Below are 18,754 nucleotides of genomic sequence, written 5' to 3' on the forward strand. Positions count from 1 at the left end.
TCCTGTGGTCCGGTTCCTCTTACACAGTATTATTAGTTGGTTCTTCCTGCCACTCCCAGCATAGGTAGCCCTCACGGCTCTAGAATGCCCGCTTGATGTGTGTAGTGAAGGGGTAACTGGAGCCAGTGTCTGCAGTGACGGGACACTAAGAATAAGGACCAGCTCCACCATCTGGGGAAAGTGCCTGTGGACATCCAGGCAGCCCTCAGTGCCTGGGGCAGCTCAGAAGTTAGGGAGTTCTGAGGCTCTCAAGAGGTATCAGAGCCTGCAGCGCCATTTGGTCAGTACAAGAAGCAAGATTTAGCTTTCTTTCTGAGAAAATGCTAAAACAATAGAAGAACAATAGACACCTCAAGCACGTATACTGGTAGTGATGCTATTTTGATTGAGGTGACCAGAGGCAGAAGAGGACCTAATCTTCAAGGAAAGCATTGCCCAGAGAAAGAGTGCAGCGGGGCAGACAGAGCCAGATGTTGTCCTGGCGTGCAGTGTCTCTTGGAAGGAGGATGCTCTGGGGAGCTACTATACAGCGTGCCGACTGTAGTTAATAATAACGGACATGTGAAAATTGCCAAGAGGGGATTTTAAATATTCTCACCACAAAAAATGCTAAGGATGTGAGGTGATGGATGTATTCATTCGCTTGGTTGAACCATTCCACAGCATGTACACACATCAGGGCCTAATGTGGTACATCATAAATATGTACAGTTTTTATTCATAAATTAAGAATACACATGAAAAAACGCTTATTAAAGAGAGGGGTCGGGCGCGGTGGCTCACGCCTGTAATCCCAGCACTTTGGGAGGCTAAGGCGAGCAGATCACGAGGTCAGGAGATCAAGACCATCCTGGCTAACATGGTGAAACCCCATCTCTACTAAATATACAAAAAATTAGCTGGGCGTGGTGGGGAGCACCTGTAGTCCCAGCTACTCGGGAGGCTGAGGCAGGAGAATCTCTTGAATCCGGGAGGTGGAGGTTGCAGTCAGCTGAGATTGCATCATTGCACTCCAGCCTGGGCGACACAGTGAGACTCCATCTCAAAATAAATAAATAAATAAATAAAATAAAGAGAGCAAGCGATCAATTCTGAAATTTTGAGAGTCTGCAGGAAGTCTGTCCATGGCTGCTAATTGCTAATCACCCTTCCCTTAGGTACTGTGCTTACAAGGAGAACCAGAAAGGAAAGACAGAAAGAAGGTGTGCATGAGGAGGCTCTTGGTGTGCTAGTTAAATAACAATAGGTTGTTGATTTTTAAAAAATGTTTTAAAGCATGCTGTTTTTTATATAGAACAATTCATTTCTTGGAAGAGGCAGACATGCCACCTCAGATACATTTATATTTTTCGTTTATTAGCCTATGTTTCCTCCTTGCCAAGCACCCATTGAAAGCCATGTTACATAGTTTGTCTGAAAATCAGCAATGCATGTAAGGTTTCTAGTTTACTAGTGTGGTGCAAGAACGTGGCTTTTATTCCTAAAAAATAAAAATCTGAAATTAGCTAGGAAAGGAACAAATTTGACTGTATGAAATCCAGAGAAATGAAGGCATGATTTATGCTTGGACCAAAATTTATTTACTGGAATGCTGAATCAACAATAACATAAAGGAACCCCTTATGAGGGGTCCCCCAACATAAGGGACCCCTCATTACCAAAAATACTAATGAGTTAGATATACTATTGATTTTTTTAAGGGTGCTTTGGAAATAATAGGCTATAATGAAAATTAGGAGTCTAACGTCAAATTCTGAATCAGGAGAAGGCAGTGGAGGTGGTTACTTTCAGATTCTTTATCTCATGATCTTCTGTGTCTAGAGAGCCCTTTTTTAACGGAAGGAAATCTGATCACTGCTCTGTTATTACTGTTGGGCTGTGTTCCAGGAGTCGGAAATCGTAGCCTTTGGAACAATGCAGCTTTCCCTCTGCAATTGTTCTGGACACATTCCTGAGCATCTCTGGTTTGAATTTCCACAATGTAATTGTTGCCAGTTGATGTTTAAAAGGTTATTATTTTAAATATTTGATTAACATGAATAGTAAAACGTGCTTTGTTAAAGAAAGGAAGGAATCCTGTGAATTCTAGATAGCCTTATCATCAGAAACCATTTTTTTCCCCAAGTTGACTAAAATGGAAAATATCAGATTTTGAAGAACTTTTGTAAAAACGCATCACATATGTTTCAACATTAGCAGTTCTTCAATCTTTTGTTATCTGGAAAGATTATAAAAATCTAGAGATTTCACTATTCCTAAATGTGAATTGTATTTTATAATACAGAATTTTAGAGAAAAAAAAGGGCCAAATACTGACTTATTACTTGAGGGACTTAAGAATAAACACATCTGATTATATCATAATGAAATCTGAAAATAAATAAGTTAGGCAAAATGTCTGTAATTCATGATATTTCTGAGTTTCATTAAGTAATTAGCAAAAAAAATGTACTTTTCTTATTCATTCAATATAAGAGCTTTGCCTTGACTTCCTCACTTTCTAGCCTGCCTCACAGGTTTTTACAGGCTTTCAGATCTCTGGCAGTTTTCTACTATTTATGAGTTGAGCATTTTATGAAATTCTATTTTTTTCAATTTAATAATAAAGCCATTTTACTCTAAAGCAGCTTCTTGCATTAACTTTTCTCTTCATAATCAGCTTAAATTTAATGTAAACACACATTTTAGTTAATATTAATTCACTTGTCTCTGTGTATTGTGCCTGATTCTTATTATTTAACTGAGCATGCCTCAAAGCTAGGTACCATGTCAGCTGGTCCCTTTGCTTGACACACAGCAAAGAAAATTTTTAAAGCATAATTTATGCTTTCCTAACAAAAAGTTGACATGTCCAATTATATCATACAGTTTCTCAGTTTGAGTGGGGAATACTTTATCCTCTGAGCAGTTCATCTAGAAAGCAGCGGAAGGGCAGTATCTTGGTAGTGAATGGGGTCTAAGCCCTAGTATTCCACTACTGCTAATTGAGGGCTTGGGTTGAATGGATAATTAATACTCACAGTTTATTGGAAACCTCATTTTAGTAAGTAGTTTTAACTTCTTCCTTCACTGAACCTCTCCTAGAGTTGCTAATGAGTAGCAACATGGACTGATTTGAATTCCAGCTCCTTTAATTTCCCAGCCTTCTTTCTGTTGGAGGTGCTTAGAAGCAGGGATACAATCAAAAGGCGTGGAGACACAGGAGAAGAAGAAATGGAAGAGAGAATAGAAACAGTTAAAAATTTTTTCTAAACCGATTTCCAATTCTGGTCAAGATGGAATAGTGTCATTCCTCCCAGGTCCTTCCTCCTGGAGCACAAAACTCTGGCCATAACACAACAAATAGACGCAGGAAGAATCTGAAGGTTGAAAGAGGAAGGCAGCTTGCCTGAGAACCTCAGGACTTGAGGAATGATGCTGCGTTGAGTTCCTTAGGTTTTCTTTTTGCCTTTCATATATCCCAGATACTGCTCTGGGAAGTCTGCAACCTGACACTGCTGACAAGCAGACAGACACACAAACAAACACCAACAAAAAAGCCCCTGCCAAAGGACCAGGAAAAAGATGATCTAAGAGCACAAAAAACTTTTTGATAATGCCTACCCTACTCCAGCCAAAAACCAACCAAAAGCTGCATGCACTTCCTCCTCGTGGTTTCAGCAGTCAAGCTGGGAGCTAATCTTTCACCCACCACTGAGTAGAAACAGGAGGATGTGCTCCCAACATACAGAAGAACCAAACGACACCATCAGTCAACAGGATTTGATTGACACTTATAGAACATTTTACACAACAAAAGCAGAATAAACATTCTTTTCATCTGCCCAGAGAGCATTTCAGAAGATAAACCATACCACGAGTCTTAAACAAACTCTAGTACATTTAAAATATTAGTATTATACAGTTTGTTTTCTAAGCATAGTGACATCAAAGTAGAAATCAGTGACAGAAAGATAACACTAAATCACTAAGCACTTGGAAGTTAAATAGTAAACTTTTAAGTAATCCATAAGTCAAAGAGAAAGTCTCAAAGAAAATAAAATGATACTACATAGTACTGAACGAAAATGAAAATGCAGCATATCAAAATTTGGAGTGCACAGTTAAGCCAGTGCTGATGGTGAAATTGTAGCACTGAACGATTAAAAAAAAAAGAAAGAAAAAACCTCTCAAATTTAAGTCCTCAAAAACTAGTAAAGGAAGATCAAAACAAACCCAAACCAAGCAGATGATTTTGTCTTATTTTTACTTGTTTATTTATGTATTTTGAGATGGAGTCTCACTCTGTTGCTCAGGCTGGAGTGCAGTAATGCTATCTCTGCTCATTCACCCTCCACCACCTGGGTTCAAGTGATTCTCCTGCCTCAGCCTCCCAAGTAGCTGGGACTCCAGGTGCACACCACCACGCCTGGCTAAATTTTGTATTTTTAGCAGAGACCAGGTTTCACCATGTTGGCAAGGCTGGTCTCAAACTCCTGGTCTCAAGTGATCTGCCCACCTTGGCCTCCCAAAGTACTGGGATTACAGGCATGAGCCACTCTGCCTAGCCCAAACCAGGCAGATGTAAGAACATTATAAAGATAAAAGAAGAAATAAATGAAATTGAAAACAAAAACCAATAGAGAAAGTTAATCAAATAAAAATTTTTATCTTGCTCCCCCAAATCAATTAATTTGATAAACCTTGGACAAAAATAAAAAGAGAAAGACATCAATGTCAGGAATGAAACAGAAGCTATCACCACATATCCCACATACACTTAAAAGAAAATAAGGGAATACCATGAACAATTTTATACATATAAATTCGACACTTCAGAAAAAATAGACCAATTCCTTAAAAAACACAAGTTACTAAAATGTACCCAAGATGAAGTAGAGAATCTGAGTAGTCCATTAATGACTAAAGAAATTGAATTTGTAATTAGAAGTTCCCAAAAAAGAAATCTCTGGGCCCAGATAATTTCACTGGAGAATTCTATGGTATGTTTAAAGAAGAATTATTACTAGCTGTATGCAGTCTCCTCTAGAAAATAGAAGAGGAGGGAACCATTCCCAACGAATTTTATGAAACCAGTATGACACTGATACCAGGAAGAAAGACAGTGTACTAAAGGAAATCAGGGAACAAAATCTCTCAAGAACAATGGCACAAAAATTCTGAACAAAATATGGGCAAATCAAAGCCAGCAATATCTTAAAGGAATTATATGCCATGGCCAAGTGTGATTTATTCCAGGTGTGCAAGGCTGGTTGAAGAGTTGAAAATCAACCAGTGTATCTACAGTATTCATAGGCTAAAGAAAAAAAATTGTAGACAAAAAAAAGCATTTGAAAAATGCAGTACCCATTCATGATAAAAATTTTTAGCAAATTAAGAATAGAGGACAATTTGCTTAATTTATAAAGAGCATCTACAAAAATCCTACAGCTGTCATTATAGTTAAAGGTGAATGACTGAATGCTTTCCCCCGATTGTGAACAAGCCAAAGATGTCCACTTCCACCTATCTTATTTTAGCTACTTCAGTAAAGCACAGACAATAAATAGAAAACATACAGATCGGGAAGGAAGAAATACAACAGTCTCTGACTGACATGGTTATCTACATAAAAAATCCCAAAGAATTTATATAGAAACTTCTGGAACTGATAAGTGAATTAAACAAGATTACAGGATACAGGATCAACACAAAAATCAATCACATCTATATGCTAACAACAAATATGTGGGAACTGAGATTAAAATAAAGACATAACATTCAGAATCACTCTAAGAAAATGAAGTACTTAGGTATAAACTTAATAAAACAAGTGTAGAAACTGTGTGCTGAAAAAATGCTGTTAAAAGAAATGAAAGAAGACCTAACTAAATGGAGAAACTTCCCGTTTTCATGAATTGGAAGAGTTACCATAGCAAAATGTCAATTCTCCTCAAATCAATCTATAGCTTTTATGCAATCCCTATCAAAGTCCCAGCAAGGATTTTTGTACACACAGACAAACATACTCTAAAATTTATATTGAAGTCTGGGAGAAGGGGATTTATACTGAAGTCTGAAGACAGGGATTGCATAAAAGCTATAGGCTGATGTGAGGAGAATCCCAGTCTGGGAGGACACTGTGGGGGAACATTCTGCACAATGGTTACGCTTGCTATGTTACCACAGTAGTCAATGGAACAGAATAGTCAACTCAGAAATAGACCCACACAAATATGCCCAACTGATTCTTTATTTGTTTATTTATTTATTTTGAGACGGAGTCTCGCTCTGTTGCCCAGGCTGGAGTGCAGTAGTGTGGTCTCTGCTCCCTGCAAGTTCCACCTCCCGGGTTCACGCCATTCTCCTGCCTCAGCCTCCTGAGTTAGCTGGACTACAGGTGCCCGCCACCATGCCCGGCTAATTTTTTGCATTTTTAGTAGAGACAGGGTTTCACTGTGTTAGCCAGGATGGTCTCGATCTCCTGACCTTGTGATCTGCCCGTCTCGGCCTCCCAAAGTGCTGGGAATACAGGTGTGAGCCACCACGCCCGGCCATCCAACTGATTTTTAACAAAGGTTCCAAAGCAATTCAGCAGAGTGCCTTTATAACAGTGGTGATGGGCAAATGACTTTGACCTAAACCTCAGACTTACACAAAATCCACACAAAAAACGGACTTAAATGTAAAATGTAAAACTTCGGAAAAAAACATAAAAACATCTTTAGGACATAGGGCTAGAAAAAGAATTCTTAAATTTAACACCAAAAGCATGATTCATAAAAGGAAAAGTTGGTAGACTGGACCTCATCAAATTAAAACATTTGTTCTGTAAAAGACTCTGAAGACTCTGTACACTTAGAAAAATATCTCCAAACCATGCATTTGACAAAGAACTTGGAGTATATAAAGAATTCTCAAAATTCAGCAGTAACAAACAATCCAGTCAGAAAATGGGCAAAATATATGTGCTGACATTTCAGGAAAGAGTATATATAGATGGCCAATAAGCACATGCAAAAATGCCCAACATCATTAGCCATTAGCAAAATGCAAAAAAAAGCCACAGTGAGATATTCCTAAACACCTATCAGAATGGCTGTAAGAATAATAAAAAAAAGTGACACTGTTTAATACTGGCTAGAACGCAGAGAAACTGGATCGATCACTCCTACATTGCTGGTGGAAATTAGAAAATCATACAGCCACTCTGGAAAATAAGTTGGCAGTTTCTTATAAAATTAAATATGCAGTTACCTTACAACCCAGCAATTGCACTCTGTGGCATTTATCCCAGAGGAATGAAAACCAATAGTCACACAAAAGCCTATAAACAAATGTTCACAGCATCTTTATTTTTAATAGCCCGAAACTGGAAACAAACTAAGATTGTGAATCATTAAACAAACTATGGTGCATTCACACCATGGAATTCTATTCAGCAACAAAAAGAAACTATTAATACAGGCACCAACTTGGATGGCGCTCATGGAACTATGCTTATTAAGCATAAAGGTTACACTATATTTTATTTACATAATTATTATGAAATAATAAAATTACAGAGAAAGAGGACACATTAGTGGTTGCCAGTGATTACAGATGGCGGAGGCCAGTGGAGGAGGGGTGTAGGTAAAGAAGGTGGCACCCGGAGCCTTGTGGTGTGAGAAAAAAACTGAGCCCAGGAGGTTGAGGCTGCAGGGAGTCTATGCCTATAATAAAATTGCATAGACCTATAGCTATTCCTGCCCACATATGAATACACACACACACGAGTGCATGAAATACTGGTGAAATCTGAATGAGGTCGTGGATTGTACGATATCACTTTCCTGGTTTTGATATTGTACTATAGTTACACAAGATGTAAACACTGAGAAAACTGGGTATGGAACCTCCCAGTACAATTTTTTTTTTACAACTTCTTATGAATTTATTTTTCTTTCAAAATTAAAAAAAAAATGTTAAACTTTTTGAAAACCTATTGATATAGTTTGAATATATGTTTCTGCCAAATCTCATGTTGAACTCTAATCCCCAGTGTTGAGGTGGGGCCTGGTGGGAGGCCTTTGGGTCTTGGGGACGAATTCCCTCATGGCTTGGTGCTGTCCTCATGGTTGTTAGTGAGTGAGTTCTCACGAGATCTGGTTGCTTACATGAAGCATGTGGCACCTCCCCCTGCCACTCACTGTCTTGCTCCTGTTCTCGCTAAGGGATGTGCTGCTCCCACTTCACCATCCACCATGAGTAAAAGTTCCCCGAGGCCTCTCTAGCACCACGCTTCCTGCATAGACTGTGGAACTGTGAGCCTAATGCTTCTTTTCCTTATAAATTAGCCAGTTTTAGGTATTTCTTTATAGCAATGCAAGAATGGTCTAATAAATAAACACACACGTATACACTTACATAAATAAATGTCAATAAATAAAAATTTTCTTGAGGATATAACTTGAAAATTGAAAATATGATTTTTGATGTCATGAATTTGATACTGATTATTCAAGTTTTAATGAAAGTTTCTGTTATTGGCCGGGCACAGTGGCTCATGCCTGTAGTCCCAGCACTTTGGGAGGCCGAGGTGGGCAGATCACCTGAGGTCAGGAGTTCGAGACCAGCCTGGCCAGCATGGTGAAACCTCGTCTATACTAAAAATACAAAAATTAGCCAGGCATGGTGGCAGGCACCTGTAATCCCAGCTACTTGGGAAGCTGAAGCAGGAGAATTTCTTGAACCCAGGAGGCAGAGGTTGCAGTGAGCTGAGATGGCACCATTGCCTGGGCAACAGAGCAAGACTGTCTCAAAAAAAGAAAAAGTTTCTGTTATTGTTGATGAGTTAAGTTGAAAACGATTTCCACTGTAGTTATTAACTCTTTATTTCAATAAAGAAGCATAGTTTAAATTTTAAAAAATTACGAAACCAAAAGGCATGGGAGTTACAAAATTAGCTAAATGTTTATACAGCCTATCTAATTTTTTAAGTGAAATATCTGAGAATTTTCATGCTTGATTTTAATATCAAATGCAATTACTCAACTGCTGTGTCCTGAACCATGCCGAATTGCATGGATAAGAGCACGTAGATTGTGCTATTTTTATATGCCTCACTCAGAAAACCTTGCCCTGTGTAAAATTCCTGCTCTTTAGTTTGTGTGAAGCTTGGCTGGTGTTTTAGTGGGAGACACGATGTTGGTCACACTGGGAGGGGAATTAAGTACATAAGACTTTGTTTTGGGGTGGCTGGTCTCATTCTTTTTCCCTAGTTTCCTTCCCCATCAGTAAATGCATTCTCTTTCCTACTTAGCGGGGAGAGTTGAGAAAGAAATTTGTTTTAAAGAAATCTGAAATGAGCTTCTTAGAGACGAGTGCTCAAAGCATACAAATTGCTGTTGATATTTGTGTGCATCTGCATTCATCTCTGGTGACCAATCTATTCACAGCTTGGAGTCAGTTGCTTGGTAGGAATGCAACTGGTGCAAGGTAAGTGTTCATAAAGAGAGGTGATCAGCAGATGGGGAAGACAGTCACTGTAATGACAGAAAATGGCCTTTTCCTATTAAGGCTGTCGTATTACATTTTGCTGAGTAACAAAACATACAGAAAAACTAATGGTGTTCATCTTTCCCACAATGTTGGATTTTCTTCACTCTGGCATAGACTGTCCATTGATCTAATGAAACCTTTATGTGATGAACACTTAGCTATACTCTGGCATCATTCTGACTTGAAAAATATTTACAGTAATACATACCAGTAGCCAAACGCCTACAATTTAGGGCAAGTAAGAGATTATATGGTTAAATAACAACAGCCATCTGTCACAGTAGAACACTCAAAGAGACTAAGTAAATTGCTCCAAAGCATGTAGCCTTTGTGGAACTGGGATTCAACTCCTACCTGAAATCTTTCTCCTGCAGAGCTGAGGGGTGTGTTAGGGGCTGTGGGAAGAGTAGAGATGGGAGGCAGAAGAAAAGAATATTGTCTATTTCATGTGTGCCGTTTTCAAGGAGAAAATAAACTCCAGCTGGGCTTGGCTCACGCCTGTAATCCCAGCACTTTGGGAGGCCGAGGTGGGCAGATCACGAGGTCAGGAGTTTGAGACCAGCCTGACCAACACGGTGAAACACCATCTCTACTAAAAATACAAAAATTAGCCCGGCGTGTTGGTGCGCGCCTGTAATCCCAGCTACTCAGGAGGCTGAGGCAAGAGAATTGCTTGAACCTGGGAGATGGAGGTTGCAGTGTGCTGAGATCCTACCACTGCATTCCCGCCTGGGCGCCATAGCGAGACTCTGTCTCAAAAAAAAAAAACACAGAATCTCTAATGGCTAATGATGAGGTGAGGAGGCTTGTTGTGTAGATACTAATCATTCCCAAATTAACATGTAAGATAAAATTCTAATTGGAATTATAACTGTTGGCAAGAACTTGATAAATTGATAAAGTTCATGTGACAGAATACGTGGGTGAGAATAACAAAGTTTGGGAGAAAAAGATGAATTACAGGACTTTCCTTAAGCATTTAAAAAGCAGTTGGAAACGAGGGCAGGTCAGTCACAGCAGGATGATGTAGTGAATCAGTGGAAGAGAAAAGACAGCTCTGTAGCAGACACATTCATACATGGGAATTTAGACAGGTAATAAAGATGGTGCTTCAAGCCTTGGCAAAGGGATAGTCTACTTAAAGTGTTGGGTGAAAACATTAGACACAGTTTTCTATCTCATGCCATGTATGAAATATCTGATGGAGCAAAAGCTTGCACATTTTAAAAGGACTTGGGAGAAAACATAAAGGAGTATTTGGACTACATCTTGAATATAAGTTATAATCCTAGAGTAGGAGAGGCTTTTTTTTTTTTTTCAATACATCATAGACCAGAAACTAAGGAAGAACAGAGTTTAAACTAAAAATTGGGTAAAGAATGGATGGGACAATATTCACGCCAAAGGATAAAGATCCAATGCAGTAAACGGACTCCCAGGCTTCAAAGACATCAGAGAGCCAGTCCTGGGAAGGACCCAAGAGGCAAACTCTAAGAGATACATGGATAGTGGTAATGGGGAGGCAGTCAGTATCGATGATATGCTTAGAGAGACATAAGGATAAGTCAGTTTTCACCCAGCATTACTAAGGATATGGGAAAATGTGCTTCTGAAAAATGTCATGTAGGATTGCATAAGGGGCCAGAATAAAAAAACCGCATACTTTTAACCCAGAAATTGCATTGTGAGGATTTTCCTCTGAAAATATTTACATGATTGTTACAGAGATTCTAATTGCATCCTTTAGAACTGCAAATACTCATAGTAGGAAAGGCTGGTTAAATTAGCATACATACTGTCAGACAATTGGGTAAAACTCTCCAAAGAGTGAGGAGGGCCAAGGCAGGAGCATCTCTTGAGACCAGGAGTTTGAGACCAGCCAGGGCAACATAGCGAGACCCACATCTCTACAAAAAATTAAAAAGATTAGCAGACATAGTGGTGCATGCCTGTAGGCTCACCTACTTGGGAGGCTGAGGCAGGAGGATCGTGTGAGCCCAGGAGTTTGAGACTGCAGTGAGCTAGGATCCTGCCAGGGCACTCCAGCCTGGGGGACAGAGTGAGACCCTATCTCCAAAAAACAGACAAACAAAAATGAGGTGTATACACTCACATGATGCTGCAGTCGTAAATATTTGCAAAACCAGCATACGTAGGATGGACATGAATTTATAAATAAATGTATATAAACCGGAAATGGCCAAGAAGGATTATGTATTTAGCTCTTTTAGGAGGTGTCGGGGAGATGAAGTTATAGGTTGCTTACATGTATATATGTGTAAGATTCTCTTTTTAATGGAGATGGAGATACTGGACAGCAGACTGTGATGACTGATGGGTCTCGTGTGTCAGTGTCTGGTAATGGCACTGTGTGCAATGGAAAGGCTACTATGTTTATTTTCCTTTTCTTCTTCTCTGTGAAGAATATGTAGAAATCGCTGAAAGCAACTATTCATCATATGATGGGGAACTCAATTCATATAAGGCTTCTGCATTTTCCACTCTAACCCTAAGCTTGGTACTTCAAGGGATGAAAGATTAAAAAGAAAAGGAAATAACATGAGATAAAGTCCATATAGGAATTTTTTTGCTATGTGCTTGTATAAAGTACTGGTGTACACACACACACACACACACACACACACACACACACACACACACACACACACTCTCTCTCTCTCTCTCTCATTCCTCCCTCGCCCACCCTGCCATTCTGCAGGTGAGGAAATCGAGGCATTCTGTGAGTTCTCCTGGCCCGTCTGAAATTCTGACTCAGAGTCGGCTCCGTAACTTGGCTGTGTGCCGCTCCCACCATCTCCCCCTCCAAGTACTTCCAGGAGTGCTTGTGTGTGTTGGGGAACCTGGGAGGAGTCTTATGGCATATTGTGCACACCAGCAGACTCTGAGAGTGAAAGAGTACTTTCTTAGTACTCTGCTGGGACAAGCAGGAGTGGCCAAGGCTGTCCTGGACAACGTGGGGCCACCAAAACTGACCGTCACATTAGGTGTGGCTCCTATTGCCTGATACTGTGAATGTGCTTCACAGCACAGATTAGGAAAAGTCCTGTGAGGATTCCAAGGAGGGAGAGCCAAGCCCCAGCTGTGGAGACAGAGAGGCTTCCTGGGGTGCCCACGGGACGGAGGGTGGTTGTCCTGGTCGCTTGGGTGCTCCAGAGGAGGAGGAGGAGAAGACAGACCCAGTGAGTGGACCAGGTGCTTTCGGGCTGCCGTGGACGTCAGATGCAGGTGCTCCTTCAGCCATTTCTCCTGCGAGGAACACAACCCAGTCCCCAGGTCCTCACTGCAGCGTCCTTGTCATCTGCTTGGCGGTATCCTTTGATCCTTGAAGAGCCAGCCTGTCTTCCCCCTCATAGTGAACCCCCTCTCCCCTTCAGCCAGGGTGAATTGATCACTACTTCTACCCCGTTGGGCCCCTGAGCCCTGCATTCACTTCAGCTGCACTTTTCACATTATCCTGAGTGTTGGTTCATTGGAGTGTGTCCCCTGTGGGCTTCCCATTCCTGCAGAACAGAGACCCCAGCCTAGCTCCCCTGCCTGCTCGCCAAGCCTAGCACCTGGCACACCGTGAGGATGGGGATGGTGGGGGGATCTCGAGTCACTTGGTCAGCGCTGGGAAGCTGCCGATTGTTGTTTCAGCAAGAGAGTGACGATACCCACACTGGCTTGGAGGAAGATTATTTTGTTGACAAGTTGTTTAAAAGCAAGGGAGTCTTGGAGGCAGAGACAAATGAGCGGCTCGTGCAGGTGTCACAGCAGGCAGTGGAAAGGTCTCGGTTAAGAGGCTGGCTCCAGCAAATCGCTTGTGTGCAGCCCCTTTCGTTTTCTGAAGATAAGAATGGATTTTGTCTTAACCCCATTATCCTGTTTTCTATTTTATAAATTCTTTTCCTAGCATAAAGGAAAGATAAACGATGGATAGTCCAATTAAGAAAAGTGATGGATATTCCAATTATCCTGATTTGATCTGTACACATTATGTGAACATAACAAAATATCACATATACCCCCCAAATATACACATCTATTATGTACCAATAAAAATCTTTTTCTAATAAATTTTCAAACTTCATTTTTCCAGATTTATAGTCTAGACACACCTTTTATTTGTTATTTAGAAATACCTGGTCAATGAGAAAAGGAATGCTCATCCTGCCTGCCACATCGGCCCCTCCTTGCATCGTGAATATTTGGTACAGAAAGGTGGGTTAATTAATGCATTAATTCACTCAGCAAATATTTACTGAACACCTGCTGATCCCTTCATAGGTTTCTATTTCCCAGCAACCATATCGGACCAACCATAGGCTATAAACAAGTAATTTTTGTCAATAAGGATAAAGCTGTCTGGATTTTTAGGGAAGTTAACTATCCCTTCTACTCGGCACTTCTGACACAAGCAGAGACGAGAATAAGCTGCACAGAGTGGTATCTACTTGGCCAAGCGTCGCTGTTGTTTGAGAACAAGCTGGTGTGGGTTTCTGTAGACACTGACCTTACTGAGTGTGATGTAGGACGGCCAAGTGGAGCAGACAGGGCTGGGCTGGGCGAGGCTGGACAGAGGTGCCCTATCCGCCTCCCAGCGTCAACTGTGCTAGGACTCCATGGAGCATCAGCACCAGGCAGTGATGAGCTGGGTCACCGTGGGCCACGGTATCCCTTCTCTAAGCCCATATTTGAGCTCCTATCTTGGCAATTTATCTATCAAGGTTGTTGTTGGAATTAAATTAGACATATTGTTAGGAAAGAAAACTGCATGTGCTGAATACATCCTAGGTCCTTCTTCCCCTTTTTTTCTGTTTACCTCATCAAATATGAAAAACCCACTTTCTCTTCCTCTGTTACATAATTGTTTCTGTTTTATTAAGCTATATGGCTAATTTCTCATGGATAAATGCATCTAACCCTCAGGCTGAGATAGCTCAGGGAGCCAGGAAATGTGGACGGAGAGTAAGCCTTGGTCCTCCTGGAAAGTGAGACTGAGCCTCTCTCCTGATTGCAGCAAAGTTACACATTGTCTGGGAGGGAATTCCAAGGTAGGATGGGAGGTGGTAACAACAGGTGCAGTTACAGAGGGAAGATAAATACAAAGAAGGGGGTGAATAGTCAAGGGCGCCGTGAGAGTCAGTCCTTGAGGTTTGCAGTCTCAGTGTGTGAGAGTATTCACCACAAGCTTAGCTTTCCCTGCCAATGTTTTGTATTGTTCATTGAGGTCCCTTTAAATAGTTTCAGCCAAAAAAGGAATTATAATTCTCATTGAAGACAAGGAGACAGGGACAAAGGTTCTCTCAGGTGCGGCTGGTAGAAAGAGAAATCCGTCCTTTTTGTCAATAAGCCCAAGACTGGACTTGTGTTGTGGCTCATGCCTGTAATCCCAGCATTTTGGGAGGCCGAGGCGGGTGGATCAACTGAGGTCAGGAGTTCTAGACCAGCCTGGCCAACATTGTGAAACCCTGTCTCTACTAAAAATACAAAAATTAGCCAGGCATGGTGGCGGGTGCCTGTAATCCCAGCTACTCGGGAGGCTGAGGCAGGAGAATTGCTGGAACCCAGGAGGTGGAGGTTGCAGTGAGCCAAGATCATACCATTGCACTCCAGCCCAGGCGACAACTCCATCTCAAAAAACAAAACAACAAGAAGAAGAAGAACTACAACAAAAAAAACAAAACATAAGCCGAAGACTCTTCAAAAAGTCGATAACTTTTGCCTAGTAATTTCTCTTCCAGCAATCAACCACACAGAAACATTCAGGAACTTAGACAAAGACTCGTGCCGTATTGTAGTTTTAGTAGCAAGAAAGGAGAAACAAACTCAGTGTCCGGTGAGTAATTGTATATTGAAACGATAGAATATTACACAGCAATAAAAATTCATGTCTTCAGAACTATTTCCTTATGGGAGAATGTTTATATAACATTAAGCAAAAAAGTATGATATGAAAGTGTATGAACAGAATGATCCCCTAGTGTGTGTATATATAAGAACTGGGCTGGACAGTGGTACCCTGTCCACATCCCAGGGTCAGCTCTTGTATATATAAAAGAGTTGATTTTATTTTAACCCCATTATCTCCTTTTGTACACACACACACACTCACACACACACACACACACACATTGTAGTAAATTAAAATATTGACTTTCCACCTGGATAGATTACAGGAAGTTCTTTTGGTTTATTCTGTGTACTTCTTTATTATTTTTCAAATGTTCTATCTTCTACCCTCTGTTTTTCCCACCCCTGTCCTAAAGACATTCATTGAGCACACACACATAGCAGGGGCCTGAGGACTGACCGGAAGAGTCTCTTTCCATTGTCCTGCAACATTCATCTTTAGTTTCAGTTTTTATCTTGGTGAAAATGTTTTCATTTATATAGTCAAAGAAACAAAACGCACCTGATTTCAAATCACTTTGGTGGTTGACTGTGCAGTCCCCTTGTTTTCCATGCTCAGTCTTGTTTTGCACAGCGAATTCTTCCTTCCCTGGGCTATCGAGTCATTGCTGCTTTTGAGATCTCAGCCTTTTGAAGCATGCACCGGAATCACACAGACAGGGACCGGTTTTCCAGTCAGATATCTCACTAACAAATCACAGAGGGGGCAAGCTCCAGTGGCCTCAGCCGTGTTCTCTGGAACAGACCTAGAGAGTTTCTCTCATTGCCACAGCACTTTAGAGAGCGGTGGTGTCCCTGGAGGCCTGGTGGTGCCACAGGAGGCTAAGAGGGAAAATCAAGGACGTTAAACCCAAAGGGACGAGGCTGTGCTTTGCCAGCCGCCCTCCTTATTGGAAAATGCACTCTTTGCAGACCTAACCTGGGAAGTGCCAGTGACTTTTGCATCAAAGTCAAAGGATGTTCTCATTCACCCAGCAACTTTGGACCCCTTTGGCCCTCTCCCTGTCCAGGCCTGTGGCCATTGAGTTGTGGATTCATTCAGTCAGTGTTCCTTGAGGACTTGCTACCTGCTCATCCTCACAAGAACCCCCATTATGTGATGTGGAAATGGAACACATTCTAGTAAATTCCTTTCTTAGGTCACAAAGCTACCCTATGCTCCAGATCCACAGCCCTGCAGCGCCCCACACCATGGAAGTTGGAATGCCGGCCTCTCCTGCGGGAGCTGGGCCTCCTCCCCGCTGCCTCGGCTTACTGTGCCGAGCGGCGGCTCACAGAGTGACATTGCAATATGCTTTCCTCAAACTCTGGATTGAAGTTGCTCGATACAAACATTTAGCTAACAATTTCAGAAGGAGTACTCCTCAAGACAGCAATTTCTGTCATGTTTTATTATTTCCTTCTCTGTAAACTGTTAACCATTTACCTCAGGTTAAAATGAAGCACAAGTTATGCCTTATAATTTTATCATGTTATTGAATAGTGTATTTCTTGTCTGCTTTATACTAATGGGAAAGTAACTTTATGTGATTCTGCCAATGATAGTGCCTTATGTAAGTAGCTTATTTAAAAAATTATTATCTATTTTTATTGAGGTAAAATACATAAAATTTACCATCTTGACCATTTTAAAGTGCACAGTTTAGTTGCATTAAATGCATTTGCACTTTTGTGCAATAATTGCCACTATCCTTCTCCATAATGCTTTTCACTTGTAAAACTGAAACTGTATACATTAAATAGTAACTCCGCACACCTCTCCCCTCAGTCCCTAGCAGCCATCACCTTACTTTCTGTCTTTGTGATTTTTACTGTCTAGGATCTCATATAAATGGAATTATATAGGATATGTCTTTTTAGAACTGGCTTTTTTTTTGAAGACAAGGTCTCTCTCTGTTGCCCAGGCTGGAGTGCTGTGGTATGGTCATAGCTCACTGCAGCCTCAACCTCCTGGGCTCAAGTGATCCTCTTGCTTCAGCCTCCGAAGTAGCTGGGACCACAGTCATGAGCCACCATCCCCCACTAATTTTTTATTTTTATTTTTTTGTGGAAATGAGTCTTCCTATATTGCCCAGGCTGGTCTCAAACTTTTGGGCTCAAGCGATCCTTTTGCCTTGACCTCCCAAAGTGCTGAGGTTACAGACTTGAGCCACTGGGCCTAGCATGACTGGTTTCTTTCACTCAGAATAATGGCCTCAAGGTTTATACACATTGTAGCTTGTGCCAGAATTTCCTTCCAGCTTAAGGCTGACTAATATTCCCTTCCATAGATATACCACAATTTGTTTATCCATTCGTCTGTGGATGGATTCCTGGGTCACTTCTACATTTTAGCTATTGTAAATAATGCTGCTATGAACATGGGTGTACAACTATCTTTTTGCAACTTTGCTTCCAATTCTTTTGGGTGAGATTCCCAGAAGTGGAGTTGCTGGAATTTTATCCAGAAGTGGAACTGCTACCTCATATGGTAATTCTATTTTTAATTTCTTTATAAAGGCCACACTGTTTTCCATATTGGCTGTACCATTTTACATTCCCATCAACAGTGCATAAGCATTCCAATTTCTTCACATCCTGATCAACACTTTTTATTTTCTCTTTGTTTGTTAGTAGTCCATTCTGTTGGGTGTGAGGTAGTATTTCATTGTGGTTTTGATTTGTAGTCCCCTAATGATGAATGACGTTGGCATCTTTTCATGTGTTTTTTGGCCATTTGTGTATCTTCTTTGGGAAAATGCTTGTTTATGTCTGTTGTTCATTTTTGAAATGGGTTGTTTGTTTTTTGTTGTTGAATTTTAGGAGTTTTCTCTATATTCTGGATATCAATCCTTTATCAGGCATATGACTTGCAAACATTTTCTCCCATTTTGTGGGTTGCCTGTTTACTCTACTGATAGGTTTTTTTTTGTTTGTTTGTTTTTTAAGACAGGTTCTTGCTGTGTTGTACAGGCTGAAGTGCAGTGGCACAATCACAGCTCACTGCAGCCTCAACCTCCCAGGCTCAAGCCATCCTCCCATGTAGCTGGGACCACAGGTACACACCACCACTCCTAGACAAATTTTTGTAGAGATGGGGTCTTGCTGTGTTGCCCAGGCTGGTTTTGAATTCCTGGATTCAAGCAATCCTCCTCCCTTGACTTCCCAAAGTGTTGGGATTACTGGTATGAGCCACTACACCAGGCTTTTTTTTTTTTTTTTTTTTTTTGAGACTCACTCTGTTGCCCAGGCTGGAGTGCAGTGGTGTAGCCATTGTTCATTGTATCCTTAAACTCCTAGGCTCAGGTGGTCCTCCAGCCCCAGCCTCCCAAAATCCTGAGAT

At 41.0% G+C, this 18,754-nt stretch overlaps 1 protein-coding gene across 2 annotated transcripts in view; it reads left to right on the forward strand.

Annotated features, from left to right (window-relative positions):
- GABRB3 (gamma-aminobutyric acid type A receptor subunit beta3) overlaps positions 1–18,754 on the forward strand; it is a 225,932-nt gene that overhangs the window by 20,447 nt on the left and 186,731 nt on the right. The gene's annotated exons all lie outside the window — the stretch shown is intronic.

The sequence above is a fragment of the Pongo pygmaeus genome, chromosome 16 (assembly GCF_028885625.2).
Source record: "Pongo pygmaeus isolate AG05252 chromosome 16, NHGRI_mPonPyg2-v2.0_pri, whole genome shotgun sequence".
Classification (NCBI taxonomy): Eukaryota; Metazoa; Chordata; class Mammalia; order Primates; family Hominidae; genus Pongo; species Pongo pygmaeus.